Here is a 16,899-nt window from a genome sequence, read left to right as displayed (position 1 = left end):
GCAGGAAGAAGAACCAATCTGTCTTCCTGGCCAAAGCCCCTTTTTGTAGGCCTGCTTTCATCATGTGATCTTACATTTCTCTCATGTTCTGCAATGTGGGATGATTTACCAAACCATGTTACCCAATTTATATTAGACTGATGTTGATTTAACTGGAACTGAACCTAAGCAGCTTCAGACCCAGAACTGGAAACCTGAAATGAGCCAAAAAACATTCTGGTTTCACTTTCTGCTTCTCTGGTGAGTTGTCTTTTATGTTTGGTTTCCCAAGACCTTATTCAGCCTAATTATTTGCCTGATTTTCCTGCTTTCAGTTGCAGTGGAATTGAGTCTCAGTGATGGGCATGATTCCCCAGCTCTTCCCATTCTCACTGACAGCTTTTCTTAGCTTTCACAGTTGTGTTCCAGACTGTGTGTGAAACAACATCAATGTTTTCTGTGTTGCACTGGGGACCAGCAAAACTTGTTGCCTTTTTGTGGGATCAGTGAAGAAGGAGTTGATTCAAAATGGGTCTTCAAATCAAAAGAACTCTAATATAATGACTTTCTCATAAGTTTCTTTGTCAAAAGGCTAAACTGGATTACATGTGTACATCTAGATGTTGTCTTACCCAAATGTATATTTGATGGATGAATAACAGATCAACAAAGCAGCAAAGCTCGTGTTCAGATTTCATACTTTATTAAAGGTAGGTGTAGTGTTTGCTAAATCAGTTTAAATCTTGTATCAGTTCTTAGAGACTCCTGAGATAAATCCTGTAGTTAGTTACAGTTGTGTTTATGTGAGAGAGGATGTTGTCAATAACAAATAAAGGAGTTGGTATGCAGTTTGGCCTCAGGAGCACATGTGCAAACTTTTGTTTCAGAAATTGCAAACAAATTCTGTGAATAGATGACAGAAGGGGGAACAGATATCATCATTAAAAACGCATGTGAAAGCTTCTCAGACTTACCAGGGGAAAGCATAGCTAATCTCTGAGACAGCAACACTGGCATGGTTCTTAAAAGCTTTGAAGGCAAGATCTTGATGAGGGAACTAGTGTGTAAGAGAGCTCCCAGAAAGGCAAATATTTACAGCTTTAGCTTGAAGCCTCCGTCACAGACGGAAAAAAAAAAAGTGTTGTGTATTATAGACAACAATATTTACATACTAAACGCTTTGCTAAGAAGTCAATAATAGTGTTTGCAGGTGCGAATTTAACATTGAGGTGGGTACCTGTTAGGTAAATTGGGATTGATAAAACAAATCTTCTGGTTCTGGCTACAATGGCAATGATCATTTCCAGTGGCAAAAGTGTGAAAGAGATTAAGGTATCTGCGAAGCAACCACCGAGTACAAAAGGCTATTGGTGATAGTGTTAAAATTTTTTTTCTTCGTATCATCTAGGTTTTTGTAGTTGTCCTGGTAGGCTGGAGGTTTGTTTAACTTACGATGAAACTTGAGGACTAAAGAGTAGAATCATAAACCAACCAAGAAAATGAAGAACATTATATTCCTTCAGAGTTCAAGACCTTTATAACACTAGATACAAAGAGTCCCCATGGAGACCTCCTAAGTTACTGTCTGAGGTGAAAGGGCTCTGAAAGGCCATTCATTTGTGGTACAATGAATCCCACAACTTTAAGTTGAAAATCCACCACACTTACAAAGGGCCACAAAGTAAATTGTGATTTCAGCAAGCTATTCCTTGTGAATCAGGAACAGTAAATTATACTTACTCTTGTATCTTTTGTAGATGGCATTTCACTGGAGACTAGAGCTAATTCCTAGGCCCAACTCCCACTGATTTCAAAGGGAGTCTTTCCACTGATTTCAGTGGGATTTGGCTCAAGAGTAACTAATGTAATACAAATATGTTTCTCCATGAAGTAGTTATTGTTGGACAAATTTTGGAATATATGATCACTTACTGCACATATACTGTACTTATTAAAGGCATGTGTGGAGGCGGGCATTAGAAGAGACTCAGTAGAAAACATTCTTACTAATCCTTTCAAAGCTCCCTGTGTATTCTTGGCTCAAGAACCTGCTGCATTCACTCAGCTGAGTGTGCCTAGACCATGGTCACTGAGTGAGACATTTCATATGAAGGTAATGCACCATCTTTTAGCACAATTGCTAAAAGGGAGCTAAAAAAAAAGGTCCAGTGTCCACTGGATGTTACATTGTGGGGAGGTCTGGAATATTCAAAGGAAGTAGAGTTGGACACTGAGTGCAACAGACTGCTGGTGAGAAAATAAAACACCAACTTCTGGAGCTGAGCAGCTTTATGCTGTGATTAATTTCATCCCTGCATGGTTTTTGAATGGGAAAGAGAAAGAAGAATCCATTTAAGGACTAAGGAGGAAAAGCAAGGAATTCCTGTCAAGGTGGAGGGCAGAGTGCTTTCTAAATGTATAATGGTGCAGACTTGTGTTTTCTGGCAACTTCTCCTGAGTGAGACATCAATGGAATACCACAGGAGTGAAATCCCAGATGTCTGGTAATTTGACAAGCTCTTTATGTTGTAACCCCAAATGTCCTTGTGTGAAAGTGGCTTGATAATAATTCAGGCAATGTCATGAAGCAGCACATGTAATTTTTAATTGTCAGCAGTTCATGCTGTGTTACCTGTCTACACTTTTTTCTTTTAAGAGCTCTTAACTTCCGTCATGCTCCTGCCTAAAGGCTTTCAAATGCTGAATGACAGTCTGACTGCCAGCAAATGAGTGCCTCAGAAAATGCATAGGGCTCTCTTGCATCAGGTAGATCAGAGAAGTGGAATTTCAGAATTGGTTACTGCATGACAACATTTCAGAGTTGAGCTTATATGTAAAGCAGAGCTCTCTGTTTAAATGAACTAACCTTGGTGCTCAGAATTTGCTTATAGGTGTGAGAGAACAGAAAAGCTGGTATTTCCCAAAGCCAATAAATAAAATTCAATCATGGCAATGCAATAAAAGCTTTGCAGTATATGTTCTTAGAATAATGGAATAGTGGACATTGCAAAGTACAGTTGTTGAATTCAGTCATTTTAATTTCCTCTATTGTGGGCTTTCCAAATAATGTGTGTTTAAAAAATTACAGCACCTCTAAGTAGTACCAAAATGCTGTTAACTAGAAATGAAAATGAAGATTTAACAAGACAATAAATGCCTTGTTCATCTTGAACAGAATGCACAAAGGAAACAAATAGTGTGTTTAGGAAAAGTAAATTACTTTTAAATGATTCCAGTGATTTGCTCAAGCGTTTAAGGTAAGGAATTAAAATAAAACAAAACCAAGAAACACCCAACAGTGTTTGCTTCACCAATACATTAAATTGAGCAAATATTAGGAGAATTACATTCACAAAGAAGAAACTACAGTTTAGTTAGCCTGTGTCTGGGCTCTTTTTTACATTTTTCTGCTTTGTCTTCCTCCCCTTTATCTCAGCCATCTCTGTTTGCAGTCAATTTGAATGGTGGGATTCAAATATTTTCTGTAAACACAAATGACTGTGTACATGTTCAAAAACATTACTAAGCTGTGATAACTAGATCAGCCTCTATTCTGTATCCGTTTGAAATGAAGCATATGTTAGCAGCCAAAAAAACCCCACTGTTGAGTCGTTAGTGCTCTCAAGAATGTAAATAGTATATCAACAAGCAGCAACAAGAGGGAGGTGATAATGGTAGAAGAAAGGAATAGAATCATAGAATCATAGAATGCTTTGGGTTGGAAGGGACCTTGAGAGATCACCTATCCCAACGCCCCTGCCGTGAGCAGGGACAGCTTTAACTAGATCAGGTTGCTCAGAGCCCCAGCCAACCTGACCTGGAATGTTGCCAGGGATGGGGCCTCCACTACCTCCCTAGGCAACCTGTTCCAGTGCTTGACCACCCTCATTGTAAAAAATTTCTTCCTTATATCCAGTCTAAATCTACCCTCCTTTAGTTTAAAACCATTGCTCTTTGTCCTGTCACAACAGGCCTTGCTAAAAAGATTGTCCCTATCTTTCCTATTGGCCCCTTTCAGTACTGGAAGGCTGCAGTCAGGTCTCTCTGCAGCCTTCTCTTCTCCAGGCTGAACAACCCCAACTCTCTCAGCCTGTCCTCGTAGGAGAGGTGCTCCAGCCCTCGGATCATTTTTGTGACCCTCCTGTGAACCTGCTCCAACAGTTCCATGTCCTTCTTGTGCTGAGGGCCCCAGAGCTGGATACAGTACTTAGGTGAGGTCTCACCAGAGCAGAGCGGCGGAATCGCCTCTGTCGACCTGCTGGCCACACTTCTTTTGATGCAGCCCAGGATACAGCTGGTCTTCTGGGCTGCAAGCATACATTGTTGGCTCATGTCCAGCTTTTCATCCACCAGTACCCCAAGGCCTTCTCCGCAGGGCTCCTCTCAATCCCTTCATCTCCCAGCCCGTATTGATATCAGGGGTTGCCCTGACCCAGGTGCAGGACATTGCACTTGGCCTTTTTGAGGTTCACACAGGCCCACCTCTCCAGCTTGTCCAGGTCCCTTTGGATGGATGATATCTCGTCCTTCTGGCGTGTCAACCGCACCACTCAGCTTGGTGTTGTGTGCAAACTTGCTGAGGGTGCACTCGATCTTGCTGTCTATGTCATTGATGAAGATATTAAACAGCACTGGTCCCAGTATGGACCCCTGAGGGACACCACTTGTCATTGGTCTCCATGTGGACGTCGAGCCATTGACCACTACTCTCTGGATGCGACCATCCAGCCAATTCCTTATCCACCGAACAGTCCACCCATCAAATCCGTATCTCCCCAATTTAGAGAGAAGGATGCTGTGGGGGACTGTGTTGAAGGCTTTACAGAAATCCAGATAGATGACATCTGTTGCTTTTCCCTTGTCCACTGATGCAGTCACTCCTTCACAGAAAGCCACTAGGTTGGTCAGGCAGGACTGACTTACCCTTAGTGAATCCGTGCTGGCTGTCTCAAATCACCTCCCTGCCCTCCATGTGCCTTAGCATAGCTTCTAGGAGCATCTGTTCCATGATCTTCCCAGGCACAGAGGTGAGGCTGACAGGTTGGTAATTCCCAGGGTCCTCCTTTCTTCCCTTTTTAAAAATGGGCACAATGTTTCCCTTTTTCCAGTCAGCAGGGATTTCACGTGACTGCCATGACTTTTCAGATATCATGGAGAGTGGCTTGGCAACTACATCAGCCAATTCCCTCAGGACTCTGGGGTGCATCCCATCAGGTCCCATAGACTGGTGTACATTGAGGCTCTTCAGGTGGTCTCGAACCTGATCTTCCCTTACAGTGGGAGGGGCTTTACACCCCTGCTCCCCATCTTTTGGTCCGTCGATTTGGGAGCGGTGAGGAGAGGGGTTGATGGTGAAGACTGAGACAAAGAAGTTGTTGAGTACCTCAGCCTTCTCCTTGTCTGTTGATACAAGGTCACCATTCTTGTTCATTGGGGGAGGTACGCTTTCTTTAACCTTCTTTTTCTGGTTGATATACCTGTAGAAGCCCTTCCTGTTATTCTTTATGTCCCTTGCCAAATTCAGCTCCTTCCTTGCCTTGGCCCTCCTGACCTCCTCCCTACACAACCGGGCCGTTTCCCTGTATTCCTCCCAGGACACCTGTCCCTGCTTCCACTGCCTGTGCAGTTCCGTCTTATTCTTTAGTTTGACCAGCAGGTCTCTACTCAGCCATGCTGGTCTCTTCCCTTCCTTGCCTGATTTCTTACACCTGGGAACTGATAGCTCTTGTGCTCTATGGAAGGTGTCCTTAAAGATCTGTCAGCTCTGTTCCGTTCCCTGTCCCTGAGGACCGTTTCCCAGGGGGTCCTTCTGACTAACTCCTTGAAGAGCTGGAAGTTTGCTTTTCTAAAATGTAGGGTCCTGACTGTATTCCTCACTTTTCCCATATCCCTCAGGAATGTGAACTCCACCAGTGTGTGATCACTGCAGCCCAAGCTGCCTCCAATCTTGGTGTCATTGGTGAGCTCACTTGCATTGGTGACCATCAGGTCCAGTATTGCATCCCCTTGGGTAGGGGTGTCTATTACCTGGCTTAGGAAGTCGTTGTCTATGCATTCCAGGAATCTCCTGCATTGCCTACAGCTCGCTGTGTTGCTTTTCCAGCAAATGGTGGGGTGGTTGAAGTCCTCCAGTAGGATGAGAGCCTGCAAGCGTGAAGCCTCCTGGAGCTGGAGGAAGAAGGTTTTGTCAGTAGGCTCCCCTTGATCAGGCGGCCTGTAGTAGACACCAACCACAAGGTTCCCTTTGTTGCCTCTGTCTCTGATTCTTAAGCTTTCGACCTGCTAATGGCTAAGATTGAATCAATTCTGCCCCCCCGCTCCCGATGCAGTGAGAATCAATATGTTGCTTATAGTGTAAAAAGTGGCAAAATGAATAATACCAGCAGTATGCAATGATATGTTCTCAGGATCAAGGGAGCACCAAGAGGAGAAGCTCTGTGGATGTTAGATGACTATTCCTCCGAAGGCCTCTTTCAGCTGTGAAGATTCTTACAGATTTCTATATAGCATATTCTGAACTTTAAATACTGGAAGGAGAGCTTCCTAGAAAGTATTTGTCAATGTTTTTTCTATAATAGACACATTTATATTGTTCATTGTGTGTTTGTAGAAGCAGAAAATTCAAGTTATTAGAAGAGCATTAGAAATGTAGTTAAGCTGCTATTGAACTGTCATTCTTACAGGTCACTGTTCTACAGTTGGAGTCTAGTTAATAATTTAGTTGATGCACAAAGCAGAAAGAAACTAGTCTCACATTCCCATAGCTGTGTTGACCCTACAGCGCTAGGGAAAATGAGACTTTCTTCCTCATTTCTGCATCAGCAGAGTTTCTAACTTGGTTCCACTTGAAAAACAATTTTCTCGAGGAATGACACATCAATACCAGCTTTAAGTTTGGATATGGGAAACCCAGTAAAAAATAGTGGTATAACGGAGGCATGATCTGGGACTTATGCCTGGAAGGAGTTTGGGGTTCTCCCACAGACTTCCAATACGACTGCAGGTTGTTCTAGCAATTGTATCCTTCCAGATTTAAAAACAATCTGAAAAGGTGACTCCTTATTCACCCCTTCTCTTGACTGTGTCCATGGGTGACTAATTTGTGGCTCTTGAACGGGTCAGTCATCATCCCTGTGCTGGTTGGGGCTTTGTTGTGAGTGATGGTGGACTGCGGTGTTCGGAGGATGGCTGCATCTGTATGTGTGCGTTGTAGGGTTTTCTTTGTCGAACGTCCTGGTATTTCCTGTGTTTTTGGCAGCTGTATTCTGCTGTGGGATGTGGTGTTGTGACATCTCATGGTGCTGGGTGGGTCAGCTATGCCTTGTTTATACAGGGTTTTGCGGAATGTCTTGTCTCTAATGCCTAGGTACAATTATGACTGCAACAGCAAGCCCTGACTTGGGCATTTCTGTGCTTTGCACAAATAAAAACAGATTTTATTCTGAGGAATACAGAGGTTCTAATTATATGTAGTTACTTTTCTGCTTTTCAATAACTTAAAGATTGTGCTGTCAGATTCAAGGCATATTAAGTATCTGCTGCATATCTTAAAAGTGTCTCTTGAGGATCTGGAGCTTCCCCTCTAGCCAACTCAAATTCAAGCCTGTATTCTAGAAGTAAATACCATGCGGTTTGTCTGTATGCTATGTAGCTGCCAACCATTCCAACTGCTTGTGCACATGGAGTCACAAATTCCTACTTATCTCCAGGCTATAGTTAGGCCATAACCAGTATGAAAATTCCAGGACATCAAATCTCTTCCTTGGCTTGCTGATGAAGTGCTTTGTATGTTGTCACAAAACAGAAGCTGATTTCTCTTGTAGATAAGTTGCTTTTTAATGAAATGCTTACAAAAATATACAGCGGCATAGCTTTTGTAAAAATACAGTTATATTCCTGGTCAGTGAAGAAGTCTCTAAGTTAGCATCTCAGCTATTGGGAAGCTGTTTTCCATATTGCACAAATGGTTACCTCACCTAAGTGTCCTGGGGGCAACACTAAATTTCTAATGTGCAAGTTCAATTGTGTCCATTTGGACTGGTTGAATTATTAAGATAACATCTTTCCATTTCTGTTTGAAAGGCCTAGGAATTAAAAACATCAGACTGTATATGGAGAAGATATCTGATGTGGCAAGAAAAGCTCACACTACCTTCGAAATTTCGTTAGAATACAGGAAGTTGTTTATTAAAATGGGAATGAAAGAAGGTCGAAGATGATTCTCTTAACAGCAGAACTGTGAACAATATAGAGCAGGGACTAGTTAAAAAGTTAAGGCATTTGGTAGAAAAGACCAAGAGTGATGGAAGAACTTTATTTATCTGTTAAGAATCTGAGCTTTTTCCTTTTTTCTGTTAAATTGTTGCTGTATTTCTAGCTTACTATGACATCTTTCCTGACTTCCAGCTTTAGTGTGATCATAGATTTTGGGAATGATTCCTTTGTGCTTGAACAAGCATTTTTTTGATAGACCTGAATGAACATGTTCAGGAAAATTTGTAGAGTTTAGGGAAAAGCCAAATGAAACTAACTTTAAAACCATTTGTAATGTTCCTTCCCTTTTTACAATTATTTTTCTCCTTCATTGTTCTCAGAGATGCCATGGTTTATTTAATTTATTTTGAAAGGAGGGATTAGGTAAGTGTAGAAATGTTTTCTTTTGTGGACTTCAGTTAGGTGTGTGTCTGAGGACCTTGGAGGTCTTGCTCAAGAGGAAAATCAAGAGAGGAAAACTCAGAAGAGGCAGTTTCTACAGACATCGTTATGGATCACTGGAATTTCAGTTTCTCTGACAAATTCTAAATTACTCTAGTGGCAAGTGAAGCACTAAATTGTTGTTGTATAGTGCCACACAGCCAATAGAACCTAAGAAGATAGTGCAGTACTAATTAGTAGCATGATTCTGTGGGAAAATTTTTACATTATAGTGTATAGTCTACTCTCTACATGCTTCATTTGACAGAATATAGTAACAGTAGAGCAAGAGCTATAAGGTACTCCATGTTTCTTGTTCTGTACTAGTGAAAATAATCCTATAGACCATCTAGGAGAATGAAAGGAAAATAGTAGTTTCTAGGAGAAGGGAGGAGAAGTGGGAGAACTGAGAATCTTACCTCAGATACTGAACTTGTGTTGGATTTACTGTTTCCATGCTGTTTGTAGGGCAGAATCTCCTCAACAACAACCAATAATGACTGCTCAATGAGCTGCAACTGCAGAATTCATCACATGTATCACTGCTGATCTATTACGGGTCACTTCCTCCTTTTGGGAAGCAAAGAAACCAGGCAACATAACCTGTAGTGCAGATATGACAGAAAAAGGGTTATTTCAGGGCAGATGTATAGCTGCATAGACACACACACATTTTATGTATTTCCATTTGTTGCTTGTATGGATGAAGAACACAGTGACTTTTGCTTTTTTTCTTGTGCTGGTGTTTTATTCAAAGTTGTTAGTGTGCATCCTTGGAATGGATTACTCAGGTGGAATAAGAAAGCACAGTAAGCTAAAGAAATAACAAGATACCTGGGAAAAAACCCACAGGATTTCTTAAAAAAAGATTCAACTCTTTTCATGGGCCTGAGAAGCACAAAAAGCAAAATAATAGCTATGTGCTGAGAAGACCATGTTTGAGTCATCTACCACATAACCTTGAAGTTACTACCTATCTACAGGTCAGCTTTAAAGAATTTTCTTCCTCTTGTTTGTTTTTTCTGCATTATACAATGGCAGAAGTTCAAAATAATTATTTCAGTACCGGTCTATCTTTAATTCTGCTTTATCTTGGCTTGGTTTAAAGTGATGTTCCTTTATAGTGCAATATATGCAGATTTACAATATGAATGCTGGAAATTCCAGACTCCTGACATTTGGATCAGAGTCTGTGATACCTAATTAAAAAAGATATATAGTTAGAAACCATTCATCCCATCTTCCTTATCTGAATGTCTATGAGAAGCTAAATATAAATTTTGCAAAATCCTAAGTGAGTGCTAGTAAATATCTTCTTCTCAAAAATTCATATCAATCTGAATTAATTCTGTAGATGGCTTGTTTTAAATGAAGTCTGACAAGTAGTTTCATGGAGAGTTTGAATGGTAATGTTACTTCCTCAGTATCTATTCTTTTTAGACCATGTCATAGATATTCCAGGAAAAAAGGCAAGAAGAAAATAATGTTACTGTAAGCGTGACATACTTGATAATACCAGCTAGATGATGTATATGATAGTACTAGCTTTATGATTTATCAGTTAGTATTCCTACATCAAAATCCTCAAATCTAGAATTTCAAAATACTTTATCAAATGGTCTTTGTTAAAGGCTTAGGAATGTGGGCAGTCTGTTTCTTGCTGTTAGGAGAATGTGTACCCTCTGTGTTGAATTTCTCCAGAGTCATGTATCCTGTTTTGGATCTTAATCCTTGCTTGTTAATTTAAAGTCCATGTGAGGTACCTATGAAAAGTATCTGTAGAGTATTTTACCTTCTGGGTAAACTAAATAGTCTGTGCCGCTTCTTGCTTGCCCTTAATATATACATCTAATGACTATGTATTCTCTGTCTTAGGTGGCAGAGTGCATAAGAGTAGTTCTTACTCTGTTCACGCTTGAATCTCATTGTCTGTATGCCATGCAATCACCATTCTATCTCTCTTTCCAGATTTAAATTATATATTATTAAGACTAAGCTATTTCGTTTTATAGCCGCTAGCAGTGCAGATGAAACAAGGAAACAGCAAATGAGAGCTAAATACTAACAGAGAAGCATCTAGATGCACTTGCAGGATGTCTTCTTTCTTTTAAATCTGTCTTTCTATTTTCAGCATGAAATAATGATTCCTAGTTTTTACTTTCATTATAAATAATCCAGCCACCAAGCCAGGAAACATGAAATTGCTACTCTACCCTTAATTGGTTTAGTGGTGGACTTGGTAACGTTAGGTTAATGGTTGGACTGGATGATCTTAAAGGTCTTTTCCAACCTAAACAATTCTGTGATTCTATAATGTGGCAGGATATGTGTGCTAAAATAAATCATTCGATGTGTTGATAATGCTTCATAGATTACCCATTTGCTTTGGTAGTTTTGTATTAATATGCAGATTTTCTTACCCTGATGTGTTTGTTTTTCTAATGTAAACCACAGTATTTTTACTGCTCAGGTACCTGGATACTTACAAGGCAAAGAGACTCAAAACAGCTAATGTGAGATTTGGATGATCCTACTTTTTTTGTTCCTTAAATGCAGCAAATAATTAGTCCTTAGCATTAGATCCAGTAATTTTTATGAAATATTTCCTGTCAGTATAATATTTAATAATTCATGTAATCCTACTTCTCTGTCGAAGCTACATGATATTAAACAGTTTAAATCCCAATATATTCAAAATATGGTTTTGGATAAGTTGATAGTTTACAGAAGCAAAAAAAGGTAAATATTTTAACTGCAAATTAGAATACTGAAAAGATACTATCAGCTAGCAAAGCTAGTTTTAATGGTCTTGATATTTCATGATTTTTGTTGGATTCACCCTCAAAGGGTGTTGAACTACTTTGGAGGGATGACCAGAAGTTTGAGAAAGGAGGTATAACAACTTCTGATAGTGTTACGTTATACCACCCTATAAGACTCATGTACCAAGTTTTTTAGAACATGGAGAGGAGAAATGGTAACTTAAAAGTAAAGGTATCATCTCTTGTAGTTAAACCCCAGAAATCACCCACAATGCTATAGTTAATCTCAATACTTCCATTTATTCCACAGAGCAGATGAAAGAGTATATGTTTTTTGGTAGCTAAATCAGTGATACCAAGTTGGGGGAGAAGTAGTATTGCTCAAACAGAACAGCAAATACGATGGCTCCCATGAAGCTCTGTTTTACAGGACAGTAGCATATAAAACTTAATTAGCAGTAGCCTCAGCAGTTTGTAGAACTAGGATTTATTGGTAATATACAGTGTTAAAGCAGGTTTCCCACCAGTAGTCAGGTATTCTTCTGCTACCCACTTAACTTCTTTAGTGGTGTTTTAGGCCATGCACCTTGCTTGATTACTCTTCTCACATTACCCTTCCTAACACTTCTTTAGCAGCTGGATGGTACATCCATAACTGTCCCTGACCCTTTTCTTAGGATTTTTGACTTATACTTACATATGACTCCTGGTAAACATTTTATTCTTCTGCCTTCTAGCCCCATGGATGTCCAGACTCCAAATTACTTATGCATTACAGCTTTTAGCTAAGTACCTGTCAGTATAACTAATTTTTTAAGTTAATGGTGTTCATATACTACAATTCATAACTGTGGCTTTCCTACCTGATAAACAATGCAGCTAAAGCAATGGAAGCAAGTTGTTGTCATATTGTATTATTTATGCCATGTCATGTTGTATTATTTATGCCACTCTACCACATAGATCACAATTTTTAATAGAATCATTTAGTACTGGAATTGTAACATCTGTTTTCCGTTTCAAGGATCAGCACTTCATGTTTTCAAATGCCTGGCACCAGCCCCATTCTATTGTATACATAGTCCTAAATCCCTATTAAGTCCACCACTAAATATTTCATCCAGATTGTCCCTTGTTTCTCTCGAGGGTTTTTATTTAAATTAATTTTGGCATACAGTTGGCTGTAATTCTTGAACAGTGTCTTTCATGCTTACTTGTAACTTAAGAGTTTCTTGAACCACTTTGCAAAAATAGTTGAGCAGTACAGAAGATGTATAGATAGTGCACGTCAAAAGTACCTCTTCTAAGAAACAATACTTTGCAAGAAAATGTATTAAGGGACAGATGTGTTCTAGACCTCTTCATATTGATAGCCAAGGAACAGCTTGCAGTAGTCCTGTCCAAAATCCTTTTGGTGGGCAGAATGCATTTACCTTTGTCTTCTTGTTCATCTCATATTCACAACCCTAGTATTTTTACATTCATAGTAGGAATGTTGTGTGTGATGTGGCTCAAAAAGTGGCATCTGCTTTTGGATTCCTTAAAATGTGTATTACATGATGAAAACCAACTGTGAATTCTTCATTGACCAAGGCCTTCTGTCACCATTGTGACAGTGTACAGGGCTGTTGAGTTGTGTGTTAATGTATTTGGTACCCACTTTACATCTCAACCTTCCAGAGTTGTACAAAGAGACTATATGAGATTTCAGACCTATCTGCTTATCTAGCAAAACTTCTGATCTTTGTATCTGTTGACATAGTTAAGACTTATTCATGTTCCAGTTTGTATCACTTCTTTCCTTAACATCTTTTTTTTCTTGCTGATGTATCACAGTGTATTAGGCAATGTGATAAGGGGATTTATGTTTGCTGCATATACATGTGCTTAAATGTAATGAATACCATATCCTGAGAGGTTAGAAGTTGGTTCATATTTTTATATGAATGTTCGTTAGCCAAGTAGCAAGGTGATACTTCTTAAATTTATAGTCATAACAGGAAAAGAAAAAAAAAAGAAAAAAATGCTGAACTATGCTGAACTATCTGTTCAGTACAGTTGCATGGATTCTACATTTTTTGTTAGTTTGGGTGAATTCTGTTTACCAGCCTAGTTCTACAAGGATGACTACCATTCCAAATCTCTGCGCAGCTTCCAGCAGCTGTTTAAAAGCAGAAAGAAAACAGAATCAGCTTGCCAGAAAGGTGTTTCTTTCATCTTCCCAAAATTACCCTGGACCAAGGCCCAGGACATCCTAAGTATTGAGTCCTGGTCCAGTAACAGGTGTCTGATCCAGTATGCTGAGACCAGTCAGTGCTAGAAATCTATGCTTTATACAGTTAGAAAGGCAGAATCCCATAGAACATGTGGGACACAGGCTTGCTATATGATATCCTTGCTCTATCTGGAAGTATTAGAGAGTACACAGTCATTTTTATATGCCTGCCTGAACTGTACTAAGCAAATGTCAAGGTTTTCTAGAACGTATTAGTTACAACTGGCCGCCTCTTCTGAAACCTATGCAATATTCATCTTTAAAGCACATCATTTCCCTGAAAGCCTCCGTAGACATGCCAGTAAAGATTTTTAATTTTTCTTTGTAAAATTGTAATTTGTTGCTAAATACCTGTTCTGCTGATATGTAAAATGCATATATGAGTGCACTCTGCATAATATATATCATTTATTTATACCTTATTATTTATTGTATTTATTATCTTATTTATCTTGTGTTATTTATTTATTATCTTATTATTTATCCTATTTATATACTTGTCGTTCTGTGGCTTCTTATTGTCAGTTGTTGGTTTCAGATTATTAGCTCCTTGTCTCCAGTAATTCATTCTTTGTATCTTTCTGTCATTTCTGTGAAAGAGAATTTAGACATTACAGGCACTTTTTCTGACAGAGGCTCCTTTTACCCTATATGGGAAGAATTCCAAATAGTACAGCCAAAGATTGACAGCTGTTTTGTATGTCAGTCAACCTTTGACTAAATGACATGTGAGTTTAAAACAGGTGTGATATTTATTCCCTACAAAGGAATCCCGTTTGTACTGATTGGTTGTGTTTCTTCTGTGAAAAGTAGTTCTGTTCAGACTGACCCGCAGTAGTTCTGCAGGATGGCCTCAACGAATAAAACACATTTTTCTCTGTTCTCTTTTGTTTGCTAAGAGGAAGAAAATTGTATTAACCTGTGTGAGACTCAGTAGCGATGCGGAACACCATTAAACATTTATGATAGCAATTCATATTGTGTAACACCTCATACTTGAAAGGATTCCCTCCTTAAAACAACTTGCTGGCAATGGAAATTCCCTGAAAGTCACTGTATAACATAGGCTGATGCTAACTACCAGTACACTTCCAACCAAAAAATATATGGTGGAGAAAGTGTAAATACTCTTAGCAAAAATATCCTTCAAGGACCACTAATACAGGGATGAATCAGTCATTGGGAAGAGCTGTCTTAAATTTAGATCTGTGATGGGTTGACCCTGGCTGGACACCAGATGCCCACCAAAGCCACTCTATCACTCCCCTTCTCAACTGGACAGGGGAGAGAAAATATAACGAAAATGGTCGTGGGTTGAGATAAGGACAGGGAGAGACCACTCAGCAATTAACATCACGGGCAAAACAGACTTGACCTGGGGAAATCAGTTTAATTTATTACCAGTCAAATCAGAGTAGGATAATGAGGAAATAAAACCTACATCCTAAAACACCTTCTCCCCACCCCTCCCTTCTTCCTGGGCTCAATTCACTCCCGATTTCTCTACCTCCTCCCCGTGAGCAGTGCAGGGGGATGGGGAATGGGGGTTGTGGTCAGTTCATCACATTGTCTCTGCCACTCCTTCCTCCTCAAGGGCAGGACTCCTCACAATCTTCCCCTGCTCCAGTGTGGGGTCCCTTCCACAGGAGACAGTCCTCCACAGACTTCTCCAACGTGGGTCCTTCCCAGGGGCTACAGTTCTTCATGAACTGCTCCAGCGTGGGTCCCTTCCATGGGGTGCAGTCCTTCAGGAGCAGACTGCTCCAGCATGGGTCCCCCCATGGGGTCACAAGTCCTGCCAGCAAACCTGCTCCAGCGTGGGCTCCTCTCTCTCCACGGGTCCACAGGTCCTGCCAGGAGCCTGCTCCAACGTGGGCTTCCCACAGGGTCGCAGCCTCCTTCAGGCACATCCACCTGCTCCGGCGTGGGGTCCTCCATGGGCTGCAGGTGGATATCTGCTCCACCATGGACCTCCATGGGCTGCAGGTGGATCTCTGCTCCACCGTGGACCTCCATGGGCTGCAGGGGCACAGCTGCCTCACCATGGTCTTCACCAGGGGCTGCAGGGGAATCTCTGCTCCGGTGCCTGGAGCACCTCCTCCCCCTCCTTCCTCACTGACCTTGGTGTCTGCAGAGTTGTTTCTCTCACATATTCTTACTCCTCTCTCTGGCTGCTGTTGTGCAGGTTCTTCTTCCCATCCACCCCACTCCCTTCTTAAATATTTTATCCCAGAGGCGCTGCTACCATCGCTGATTGGCTTGGCCTGGGGCAGCAGCGAGTCCATCTTGGATCTGGCTGGCATTGGCTCTTTTGGTCATAGGGGAAGCTTCTGGCAGCTTCTCACGGAAGCCACCCCTGTAGCCCCCCTGCTACCAAAACCTTGCCACACAAACCCAATACAACATCACTCACATTTTTCAGATTGTTTTAGCAGGTCTGAAATCATATTGTATGATTTGGTATAGTGAGACTTGTAATTCCCATGTTCAAGCAAATGCATTACTTTGTTAGTAATAAAATGCATTTTGAGGCAAAAGACAAAAATAGAACTCGTACATGATTTTAAGATTTCCGCCAGGCAATGCAAATGCAGGATGTTAAACCAAATGTTTCTATTTGAATCCAAAACCTCTTTGAAATCGTGCAACAATCTGCTCCTAGATTTAATAGGCTGGAAGAGATTTTTAGTTACGGGGTTATTCCACTGTGAAACACAGTGCCCGGGAATCTTCATTCTCTTGCTTCATGACTACAAGCAGGTATGATTGTCAAGCTCCATATGATCCTGGCAGTGATGAGTTAGATCGTTTTATCTGTGTTTCTTGGATAGTCATAAAAAAGATGTTGGGTGTTAAATATTTATATTGGAACTAAGCAGACTCTGGCTTGCAGTTTAGAACATTTTTCGCAGCGAGGGCCAAGCGTTAATATTGGGAAGGGGAAGATAATACAGTGATGCCAAGGCTTAAGATACTCCCTGTGTTGTAAGCTGGTGGTATCAAAAAATTCTTTCTCTTCCCCCTCCTACTTGGACTGTAAAACAATAATTAACCATTTTTTCATCAAGAATTTTGCAAGAATTTGCAGGTATTTTTGACAATTTGAAATAATAGAACAATACTCTATCATTTATTTTGAACATTTTCCATCAAGTTACTGCATTTCATAAAATATGCGATAGGCTTCTG

The 16,899-nt window shown here is 40.4% G+C and overlaps 1 protein-coding gene across 1 annotated transcript in view; it reads left to right on the top strand.

The window, feature by feature from the left end:
- THSD4 (thrombospondin type 1 domain containing 4) overlaps positions 1-16,899 on the top strand; it is a 323,270-nt gene that overhangs the window by 232,978 nt on the left and 73,393 nt on the right. The window lies entirely within an intron of this gene.

Source organism: Pelecanus crispus, chromosome 7 (genome assembly GCF_030463565.1).
Source record: "Pelecanus crispus isolate bPelCri1 chromosome 7, bPelCri1.pri, whole genome shotgun sequence".
NCBI classification, from domain to species: domain Eukaryota; kingdom Metazoa; phylum Chordata; class Aves; order Pelecaniformes; family Pelecanidae; genus Pelecanus; species Pelecanus crispus.
The sequence above is the reverse complement of the archived record's forward strand: the minus strand, read 5'-3'. Positions and strand labels throughout refer to the sequence as shown.